This window comes from Ambystoma mexicanum, chromosome 10 (genome assembly GCF_040938575.1).
Source record: "Ambystoma mexicanum isolate Mex_15411 chromosome 10, UKY_AmexF1_1, whole genome shotgun sequence".
NCBI lineage: Eukaryota > Metazoa > Chordata > Amphibia > Caudata > Ambystomatidae > Ambystoma > Ambystoma mexicanum.
In genome coordinates, this window is record NC_090932.1 from 494,424,472 (window position 1) to 494,436,987 (window position 12,516).

Genomic DNA, 12,516 nt, shown 5'->3' on the forward strand with positions numbered 1-12,516 from the left:
AGAACTTTGTGGTTGACAGTGTCAAATGTGGAAGAGAGGACAACCAGGACCAGAAGGAATGGGTCACCTTTGTCCAAGATGACGAGTGCCTCACCCATGACCTGGACTGTAGCAGTCATGGTGCTGCATCGTGGTTCGAAGCTGGGCTGATATTCTTGAAGTTGGTTTTGTTGGATGATCTTTTCATGTAGTAGGTGTGTGACACTCTCCCCAATAATTTTGCCAATGATGGGTCGATAGGCAATGGGGCACTAGTTTGCTAGGTCATCCGCGTTGTGTGTGGGCTATTTTAGTAGGGATAGGATCTGGTAAGTTTCCTGTGACATGCTGAAGATGCCTTGCGTGAAAGAGGCATTGATAGTGTGGAGGATATGAGTGAGGATGCTTGCTGTGATGATCTTCGGAATGGAGGCAGAGATGATCTACTCCTAAGAGGTGCCATGAGTTATGTGAGGATTTTTGCAAGACCTTCCAATGTTAGGGTCTTGAATTCTGACCATTCCGGAACATGATATGCTGGATATCTGTGGTAGATAATGTGCTGTCAATATGCTACAGATCTTGTCAACTTTGTCTGTAAAGAATATGTTTATTGCATTGTATTTCTCTGTTGATTTAAGCACTGTGGGGATTCGTAGGGTTGGTGCAGTGATTGATGGCCTAGAAGAGGGCTCAATACTTGTTGAAGTCTTCTGGTATGGATAATATGTAGTACTGTTCTTTGACTGAAGTGATGATGGTCCTCTACTATAAGAAAACTACTATATAGTATAATGTCCATAACGTCAACATGCATGACTGCTTATTCCTGTGATCGTCATATGATCAGATAGCTAAGTGATTAATATCTATCGCAGAGAACAGTGTGTTACTCCCATGTTATTGGTGCACATCTGGGCAGTAATGACTCAACCATCTGCAGTTGTCTAAATGAAGGATAACACTGCATTTGGCAACTAAAAATAAATCGTAAAATGGCAACAAAAAGTATACTTCACTAGTATGCTTTATAAATGGTAAAACAAATGCTCAATAACTTGTGGGCACAGTGGGCTAATGTACCTGTTGTAGAAATGTGTGTGCAACCTGGCGATTACACATTGTAATCCTGCAAAAAAAAGTTAAACTATGATTGGACTGAGAACTGTGGTTTTTGAATCACCAAAAGCAGTTTGGCTTTGATGCGCTTTTCCAACTTTTGGCCTGAAGTTCGTAAACAGATCTCTACATAAGTACTCCATCCACAGAGCTTTTTTTGGAACCTCTTTTGGTAGCTCAAAAAAGAGGTTTACTGTTTAACAGGAGCAGTTATTGGAGTTCAAAGAAAACTGGGTACAAGTGTTGGGATGGTCAGGAAAGGTGCCAATGAGAAAGAGAGGTCATGTTTCACGTACCATATTGATGACTGGGGTCATGGCAACGTTGGTACAATTCTGGCGTTTCACTTGAATTTAACATAGTTAATGGCAATGAGATGTGTGTACTTTTAGTTTTACTTTGTGCTTGAGTAGATACAGTTTATATTGCATATGTGCGCAGCAAGATAAATATCAACATCGCTGATGAAATATGAATACAGTATGGGTATGGCGGGCCACAAAGTGCCTGGAAGCTGGGAAAAGAGGAGCTTCATGATGCTCATGCAGCAAGAAAGAGAAATTGTTACAAAGAAACCACTGTGAAGAGGACAGAGTAGTTTTAAAACATGTGTGCACCGGCATACGTACATGAGGGTCTCAAGAGATATAGGTTTATGGACTCATTGGGGTGCATGGTGAACATGTACAGATCTGTATGACATGCATTTTCATAGTTTGGCCAAGCTCTGCACCCAGAGTTTGCAAGGTGTACTGTGTGTGAGTTGGAAAACTGTTTTTTGCAAGGTTCAAGGCCGATGAAAGGCAATGAGTAGCCGCAACATTATCAGATGTTCGGTTACAGCCAGGCCTGGTTTTTATGACTTGGCATTGTTGCGAGAAAGAGATGCAATCTTTTGAAGTACATGAGAACCTGTTATTAATTGTCGAGATAGGTCCAGCCATCTATTCATGGCTGAGTAATAAACTTGGGGTGAAGAGGCACCTAAGGGCAGTATTGACTAATACTTAATGGGCTTCAATTATTTTCTCTGGCTGTGTCCGGAGGTCATGCATGTTGAATTGGTAGTCGTTTAGATTATACCGAAACGAGGACGCCAGCAAGTCTGAATGAGTGAGAAAGTTATTACCAGTTCATAGGATAGGAAATTCATTCTCCCCTGTCCGGACTGCTGGTTGTAGGTCAAAGGATCTACACCAAAGGACCGAAAACCAAAGGATCACATTTTTTTTTACCTTTTCTTTGAGGGGGGGGGGGGGTCCCCCCCAACCCCTGTTTTTGTGGTAAAAAACAATTTTTTCACTAAACGAAAACCCCCAAAAAATATATAATTAAAAAAACAATCCTTTTGTTTTGGATCCTTTGGTGTCGATCCTTTGACCATTCGACCCTTTGTATTCGATCCTTTGACCAGACACCCAGACTGCTTAGGTTGAAATTGTCACAAGTGCTGTAGGTTGCATTTTTTCCTACCTCTGCACTGCAAGCCTGTTTGACAATTTGTATATTTTATGTCATCCAGAATATGAGACTGGAGAGGTGCTGTCATTTTGCATTTTGCACTTTCTCAATTTTCATTTTCAATTGATTCAATTATTGTAGATAGATTTAGAATGTATTTTTGGACTGTGCATGCAGTTTGAGACTGGGGATAGTAGCAAGACCCTCACTGGGTTTCCCCCTCCTCCCCTTTTTTCACAGGGGGACGGCTGTATTCTGCCTTCACCCTATATTGCAGGGTGTTTATTCGGTTGTCATGTACTTTACTTGTATATATTCAATATTTATTTTCTGTTTTTATGCTGTTTTACCATGAATTCAGCAACATGTGTTTTGTGATTTAATATGTGAATAATAAAGATAATTGGATTTTATACTTCCTTGACCTGGCTTATCCCCTTATTGGGCTCTTACACTGATGGCTACTTATCTCGCTTGATTTCTTTCAGCGGTTTTTCCCACGTGACCCCACTCCTTGGTTACTTGGTTTTTATGACTTGGCATTATTGCGAGAAAGAGATGCAATCTTTTGAAGTACATGAGAACCTGTTATTATTTGTCGAGATAGGTCCGGCCATCTGTTTGTGGCTGAGTAATAAACCTGGGGTGAAGAGGCACTTAAGGGCAGTATTGACTGATACTTAATGGGCTTCAATTATTTTCTCAGGCTGTGTCCGGAGGTCATGCATGTTGAATTGGTAGTCGTTTAGATTATAATGAAACAAGAACGCCAGCAAGTCTGAATGAGTGAGAAAGTTATTACCAGTTCATAGGAAATTCATTCTCCCCTGTCCATTTTATTTGAAGAGTCCTTGCAAAAAATGTTCAATTATGTCTTGGTTTAGAAGGTCCCAGGCCAGCTGGAATTTGTAATGAAGTATGTCTGTGTTTAAATGTGTAACTATGTGATGATGTTATGAACTACTACAGAAGACTCCCGGAAAAGGGGTGAACTACAAATATGATCTGATGATTGTAGTTAACCAAAAATGACTAATGAGAACGTGCTAATTAGAGAAGATTGGATTTATTTTGTATCGGTTTTTCCAATCATGTGTGGATAGATGCCTTGTAATAAAATATGTGGGAGTGTTTTAACTGTTGCAAAATATATATAATGTGAAGCGTTTGTGTGGCTTGGGGAGACTCGTGTTGACTATACAGTGTAATTTAGCTCCTCCCGGCTGATTGTACAAGAAACTTGCTTTGCACACAAACGTGCACTTGCTTTTTAAGTGGTGAGCCTGCTTTGGTTTAAGGTGATTAGATGCCCATCTGTCCACAAGCAGCATACTGTTATGATATGATATGATATGTTATTTATAACACGCTTATACACAAGTGTTTCAAGGCGTGACGAGGCAAGGGAGGGGTAACAGAGGTAAGACAGAGACAACGATCTTACTAGGCCAGGTGACATTGAGATCGCGCACGTGCAGGGGATGGGGGAAAAGAAAAAGTGCAGGGGGAAGGGGAGGGAGGAAGTACAGTACATACGTTAACAGTAAAATAAATAAAAGCCAATACATGCAGCCAAGTGGTGGCGAGTGCAGGGGTAAGTGCAGACAACAGTTGTCAGGTGCTGGTAAGGGGCTCTAGGGATACAGAAACAGCCCCTGAGTGAAGGGGATTGCGGGGGGGCAGTGCAGGTGTGCAACTGGTGCGGAGGAGGCCTGGGCCTGTGAACAGAGGGTAGCCAGGTGAGCAGTGCAATTTCAGTTTCAGGAGGGAGTTCAGCAGGGGAGAGGAGTAGAGAAAACAGAAGCAAAGAGGAAGGTCTTGAGGTGCTTCCATAACCAGAGAGGGTGCTCCTCAAGTTTCAAAGAGGTAGGGAGGCTGATGCTGTTCCAGAGGGAGACCCCAGCCGAAGAAAGAGATTTACCACCAACTTGTTGCTTGGAGAAGCGACTGACCCTGAGGCAGTTGGAGGCAGACGAGCAAAGGGCTCAAGAAGAAAGATATTTAGGAAGAGGGAGTTGAAGGTAGTGAGGCTCCAGGCCCCAGAAGGCCTTGTGGACAATGCAGAGGGTTTTGACCTTAATCCTCACAGCCACTGGGAGTCAGTGCAGAGATTTCAGTCCTGGAGAGATACAATCCCTGGCCTTGAGGCCAAGGACAAGTCTCGCAGTCCTGTGTGTTTTCTGCGCTTAGAAACCTTTGGGTATTAAGCGCATTATAAATAGCCTATCATATCATATCATATCATGAGTTGCAGAGGGCGGAGAGTAGAGGCAGGCACATTTAGAAAGAGGTTGTTGCAGTAGTCCAGCCTAGCGAGAACCAGAGCTCTAGAGACAGTGAGCTTCTGGGGGAAGGACAGGAAAGGAATAATACCTCAGAGGAGGTGCAGCTGATAGTGTGACTTCTTAGAGACTTCAGAGTTGTGAGGAGAGAAGGAGAGTGTGGAGTCGAAGATGACCCTGAGGTTTTTAGCCTCACAGGTGGGAGCAGGAGGAAGGCCAAGAGAAGCCGGCCAAATGGTGACAGGAAAAGAGAGAGCGTGTGTGCCGATGAGGAGAATCTCAGTCTACTGCTTAGTAGCATTAAGACAGAGGTCATTAGCAGCGCACCACTCCTGGATAGCAGACATACAGTCAGATATGAGAGAAGTAGAACAGGTGGCTGAAGGGAGCCTGAAAATGAGCGGAATGTCATCCACATAGCACTGAACGTTGGGGCAGAGAGCAGCAATGTAGTGGGCAGGAAGTGCCAGGTATTAGTTGAACAGCCAGGGAAAGAGGTTAGACCCCTGCGGAACACCATAGGTAGAGATAGAGATAGAGGAGAAAAAGAACCCAGGTTTTACCTGGGAGGGTCGATTGAAGAGGAAAGAAGTCAGCCAAGCCAGGGCCTGATCGGTGATAAACAGGTTATCATGGAGACGGCTGAGCAGGATGGCATGGTTGACTGTGTCGGAGGTAGAAGAGGGATCAAGTAAGATGAGAACACAGGGGGTGTTGGAATCAAGGTTGGAGAGCAGGTCTTCAGGAGAGCAGTTTCCGTGCTTCTGGCAGCTCTGAAGCCAGACTGATGGTCATGGAGTCAACCAACAGAGTCAGTTTGAAAATTAAGCTGGGAGATAGCCAGCTTTTCCTGGAGTTTGCCAAGGAAAGGAGTGATGGAGATCGGGTGATAGTTAGCCGGGCAGGACGTGTCGGCAGAGGGTTTCTTGAGAAGAGGGTCCACAAGGGAGTGCTTCAGGGCTGAAGGAAAGGCTCCAGTGGCAAAGAAGTGATTGCAGAAGTTGGCCAAAGCAGGAGCCAGGGTGTCAATGTGGTCCTTGATGGTTTTAGAGGAAGAGGGGACAACCTGTTTTGATGAGACTTTCATAGATCTGACTTGTCTAGAAACCTTGTCCAGGGAGAACAGGGGAAAGGCAGAGAAAGGGTGGCCACAGAAGGGCCATAGGAGGAGGGGGGATTAGAGGGAGGAGTCAGTTATTCCATCCCCTGTTTCAGTGTATTCAGTTGAAAAAACTTTAAGAGACTAGAGGGAATATTTATCTGGACCTCTTTAAGACAACCCTCAAAACGTCAAAACCACTAAACATACCACACTAATGCTTAAAGGGTCCCTTGCTTCTCCAGTACCTTCTTCTAACTCAGTCCTGCATGTTGTTTAACTCATTAAATTACAACATACTTATTCCAAACAGTTTTTTTTATCAAAAATATCAATTTATTTACTCTCAGTAAAAACACCACTAAAAAATACATTCACAATTATCTCAACAAAGACAGCATCTTGCACTTTTGTCTAAGTTCAATTATTACACATTTGCCACTATTTTTGGTATCATTGACCACAGACAACTTCTACATAACATTCTATTTTCTAATACATATCTCTGTTATTAGATAGTTCATCAGTAGACGACACATTTTTCAGTTTTTCATTTACTTTTTATATCTTCTCCTTTCTTCACTGGGTACTCTAACTTCCCCATAAAAATCGTGCTCTACTCATTCACACTTATGTCATTCATACATCCTTTCATTCTACAATCCACACTACCCAACATGTTTCTTTCCTTTATCAGTTCTCATAATTTCAGGAAATTCTTCAGGGGTTAATTTTTGTATAGCAACAGTCTGTTATGTAGTGACCATTCGGTCTTCTTGTATTCTTTATACTTCTTGGTCAAGGCTCATGTGTTCGGTTCACATCTGTTTAATTTCTGGGCCAGAATTCCACAAGAAGGTATCTGTGAGAAGCAAGTGTATGAAGAATGGATTTAATTATTAACCCAACTTCTATGCAGTCTTATTCCTACATTCGGGGTATACCATGAGAGAATATATTCTTCCAATTCTTCAGTACTAGACATGCACTACTTAGTAAAGGACATTATCACGACACGACGTCTTTTCATTAGGTGGTTTACCGTTTTTCTAGTGACCTACCATCACTATTTTTTACCGTAATTCCCCTGTTCTTAAAAAAGGGGCATTTGATAATTTATTTAGTTTCCCAACGCTCTCACCCTACTGTTATGGTACACTATTTACCTTCTGGCTTTTACCTGCAGGTTGTTTATTTTCATCCATCCAGGTATCTATCTCTAGGTGCTTCTTAATTCTCAACACTTGTGTACTGCCTTTGTGGGTTCACCTTTTGCAACATCTATCAATACAGAAAAGTCACTTGCAGTTACTCCTGGTTAAACTGGTACTACATATCCTATGTATAATAAGCATAATCTGGTGTTACACTTAGTTCTAGGGTATGAACCTTAATTAGGACTTCCCATGTTAGAGTCCACCATGTTTGCTGTTTCCAGCTTATCCCGACCCTTCAGTGATCTTTGTACGAGATGAATGCCTCTTTTTGCTTCAATGGTTATGACCTCGGTCGTCCCGGGTTCCCAAGTGATCTATACACGGCTTCTTAGTGTTCTAAGTGCCGATATCTATAGAAGCAAAAACAAAAGGTGTATCTTTAAAAATTGAAACATTCCGCCCGCGTGATCTTTAAACGGCTTCTTGGTGTACTAAGCGCCAATATCTCTTATAGCTAACTCACGGGACATGTCTTTAGAAATAGGGACATTCCGCTCTATTATATCTCCCTCCTACAGTCTTACATTCGCTGTCTCGGATGTTTCGCTTACCTTCTAGCTAAAGGGCTTGATCCATCTGCCTCGCGGGTTGCTGTCGGCGTTCTCTCGCTTCTTCTGACTTCCGTCGTCTCTGTTCGCATACCCGGATGTTTTTACCCACGTCACAGTCGGTTCCTCCTTCCGGCTTGTGTCCATTTCCATGTTCTTTTCTACATTGTTGTCGTTAGGCGAGGTTCCATCTATCCAATGATATTCCGTCACGTCATCGTTCCGGAATTACAGGTCCTTTTTTCTTGCCTTCGTTACTCCGTATTTATTTCTTTCTTCTTTGGTACTGCCTTTCCTGCACCATAGATAAGGATCTAATTTCCTGACCCATCAAAGTTGTTCTTCACATATGTTTCTCTATGCTTTTTTCAACATGTAAATGTTGTATTCAGCTACAAAGCTGAACACGTTAATGTCAATCGTATTTCCTCATCAATCGCTTTTTGGACAACACTATACGATTTTGATGCAAATTTATATCCAGTTCAAGTGGTAGCATAACTTCATTTTGTATCACTCGATTTTTTCACAGCATTTTGTTAAAAAAATTAGTTCTTTTTCTTTTGTTAATAATTTCATCCTGTCGATGTTCATATCATTACTCTCTTTCACCTTGTAAACCACCGACCACTTTAATTCTTCTGCCTTATGGATCATTTCAACGAAATGTCCTACCATAGGTGCAGAATGAATTCTGTTCCTTATGCAGCTCTTATGTTCCGTTATCCTGGTTTTTATTTTTCTTTCAGTCTTCCCTATGTAGATTTTTTTACAGGGACACCATATCACATATACCACAAATTTGGAATTGCAGTTAGTTAGTGTTTTCTGTCTCCACTCATTTCTCAGTCCAAGATCTATTTGAGTTGATTTCTTAGTTTGAGAGCAGCACGTACAACTGCCGCACGGTACATGTCCCTCTAGTATTCTCATTCCCCAACTCTCTGTCAGTGTTGGTTGAAATTTATGTTGTTTTGTTATGTCATTGCGCATTATTTGGTCCTTCACAGTCTTACTTCTTCGGAAAGCTATTAGCGGTTTTTCCAGTGGGCTTTTTCCTTTCTCCATAATTGTCCAGTTTCGGTATATGATTTTCCTGATCCGATTTGACAGATTACTATACGTGTTCACAAACACCAATTTGTCATTATCTTTTCTTTTCAATACTGGTTGTTGCTCAAGTAAGGCTTCCCGGTGATTATTGTCAGCCCCCTTCATCGCCCGGTTTACCAGTTTTTTAGGGTAGCCTCTTTCATATAAATTCATTCTCAATTTATTGGCCCCTTCTCTATAGTCTTCTCTGTTCGTGCTGTTCTTTTTCAACCGCAAAAACTGCCCGAAGGGCAGGTTATCCCGTGTGTGGTTCGGGTGAAAACTAGTATAATGTAATAATGCATTCCGATCAGTTGGCTTTCTGTACGGTTTAACAAAGAGTTCTCCTTTGTTGGTATCAACTTTTATTGTTACGTCTAGGAAATTCACTTCCTCTCTGCTGTAGTTCTCAGTGAACTTTAAGTGTTGATTTTGTTCATTCAACCATTTGAAGAAAGAAATTGCTTCACTCTCATCGCCCTTCCAAATTAAAAGCACATCATCTATGTACCTCTTCCAGACCTGGATATTATTTCTGAAAGGGTTGTTGTCACCATAGATCACTCTTTTTTCGAAAGCCTCCATGTAGAGGTTTGCGATGGTCGGGGCTAGTGTAGCCCCCATAGCCGTTCCCTGTATTTGTTTATAGTAGCATCCATTAAAATGGAAATAGTTTTCCGTTAGTGCTACTTCAGCACACCAAAGTATGAAAGAAGCTGGGGTTTTAGTGTTATTATTTTCCATCAGGAGTCTTTCTTCCAAGACCTCAAGTGAGGCCCTTTGTGGGATATTCGTATACAAAGATACTACATCAAGGCATATCAGAATGTCTTCAACTTGGTTAAATGGTCTCCCTTCTACTTCCTTTATAATTTGTGTGGTATCTTTTATGAAACAAGACATCTCTCTGACCATTGGTTGCATGAAATTGTCCGCAAATCTTGATAGAGGTTCTAATACCGAGTCACAGCCTGACACAATTGGTCTCCCTGGAGGCCTAGTTAGACTTTTATGAATTTTCGGGAGAATATAAAATTGTGGTGTCCTTGGTTTGTCTGCTCGTAGAAATTCTGCTTCTTTCTTTGTGATCCATCTCCTTTCCTCTGCTTTTGTCACTTTCAGATGAATCATTGTTTCCAATTTTTGTGTGGGATTCTCATCTAATCTCTGGTAACTCTGGCCATCTTCCAGTTGTCTCATACATTCATCGATGTAATCTTTTCTATTCAGGATAACGACGGCTCCTCCCTTGTCAACTTTTCGTATTATTATGGAATCATTGAATAGTAGTCCCTTTAGGGTGGTTTTCTCTTTTCGACTTAGATTTTGGAAGATCTTTTCTTTTTCTGTGTCTTTCTCTAGTATAGCAAGTTCTTGTAATACTCTATTTTCAAAAACTCGAGCTTCTGCAGTCCGAGAGTGTATTGGGGGGCACAAGTTTGATTTATTATGCAACCCACTATCTGGTTTGGTGGAGTCCTCTTTATCTTCAAAGTATTGTTTGAGGTGTATTTTCCTCATGAATTCTGTTAGCTCTTCCCTAAACTTAAACCGGTCATGTTTATTAGTGGTCACAAAACCAAGTCCTTTTTCCAATGTTTGAGTCTCAATTTGGCTAAGGTTGTATTCGGAAATGTTTACCACAGTGCTTTCATACTGCGGGTGACTCTTTGGTCTGGCTCCCATTCCTGCTGGTCCCGTCCTAAAAAATGTTGTTGTATATTAGGGTTTCCTCTGTTGCCATTCCTTCTTGCACCGCCCTGTGATCCTCTATAACCTCGTCTGCCTGAATTAAATTCGGAATTTCGTCCCCTTCTTCCTGTGCTAGTTCCTTCTCCTGCACTTTCTTCGCTTGAGCTATACGATGTACCTCTAAACCTTACTCTTCTTTTGCCCTTATTTTGGTTTCGAGATGCTCCTAAGTCATCTTTTTCTTTGGTGAAATAATTTTCTTGCGTGTATGTAAAGGCTTTTTCATGTGTGAATTGTTGAATATCATTTTTCAACCTTCTGATTCGTTCTTTTGTAAGATCTTCCTTGGATATTTTCATTTCATTCATGAGTTCGTCTAGTCTCTTTTTATATTGTTCAATGGGGACTATCTTTTTGATCTCCTCTTCCAATTTCTGCAGGTCTATCGCTATTTTCTCTGTTGTCTGGCGTGCGGTATCTATTATGAGTATTACCCAATCCCTGCCACATTTGTTTCCAATATGTATTCAGTGACACACCAATTGTTGAATTCATTTTTCACGAATCTATATGATCACTGCACCACTGAAAATTTCAACCCCATTTATGGCATGGTGCAGTGATCAGATAGATCACTTTACCTGCATCCCTCAGCCCGCATTTCCCTACCCGACCACCCACCACACTTAACTTTATAGAGGCAAACCTCTGTGTGCGCTGCTGACTCCCCACTATGCCTGCGCCGTCAGTTCCTCCCACTTACGTGGGTCGGAGATGGTGCCTTGGGGTGCTTTTTAAAAATTAACCTTTCTTGTCCCCCACAACCCGACTCCCATTACTGCACCCAAGGAGATCAGGGAACACCCCCCAAACCCTGCTCTGCTTGGGTGCAGTAATGGGGTTCCAGACTTTTGTACCCCGCTCTGGTACAGTGTTAGTAATGTTGCCACAATTTTGGCGACATTATGGTACGATTCCATTTATCACAACTTAATTTCTGAAATGTTGTGACTCTCCATGAGCCATGACAGCCACCAGAAATGATTCAGTTTAAATTTCATTCAGCTCAAGTCACCTAGGCTAAGGCATATTGCGTACTCTTGTTTTTTTCTCCCTCAAAAATCTATATTATACTCCTTTAGACAAATGCAACCAATTTAGTATCCGCTGTAAGACGCTTGGTTCACCCAAATTCCTCAGACGCCTCATTTCACGATCAACATTGTAAAATTCCAAGGCATTCACCTTGAACACATCGCTTTTTGAGGCTCAGCCTTGATTTATAATAGATAAAACATAGTTTAAAGGTCCATGTGTTTTCTGTAACTTTATATTCCAAGCATGAACGCTACTTTCATGCATTTTCCGAGGTCTAGCATGGAGACTGCTGAGTCATCCCCAGGAGCCACTGCCTCTGAACTAACCCGCTTAGTTATCTTAGATGGATGCAAATCCGCTACCTTCCCAGAAAGCGCTCAAGGCCTGCCTTCTCTGAAAGTCTTATGATCTACAATTCAGTTGCCATAGTGGCCTCTCGGGTTTCTTGCCTGGTTCTCGAGGATTCCAGTGGTTTCTTTTCTTGCCTGCCTGCCTCTGGAATCTGTTGCTTCTGGCTTGATGTTGTTTTGGTGTAATGCAAGCAATTGTTCGGCATGCCAGTGAATCAGTGCCGTGCATTAATAAAACAAAAATCATTTTTTGCAAAGAAAATCAAGTAAAGGACATACCTTCAGATAATCAAATAAGGTGGAATTTGGCTTCTTTTATTTAAGCAAAGCTCAAAATGTCTGAACGCCCGCTATCCCGATAAGCTTGAGTACCACTGAATGCATAGAATTAATTTCTGTAGCTGAATATATTTTAATACACTGCCCTATGCGTCTGTTTTCTGTTTTCATTTGCAGTTAGTCTGGTTACATTGTATTGACAATGTTTGTTATTTTGTTTCAAGACTATAAGAATGTTTTGTCTAAAGAAAGGCATCATCTCAAGTGGTTGCCATGTTAACTAGTCAAAACACGGATTTC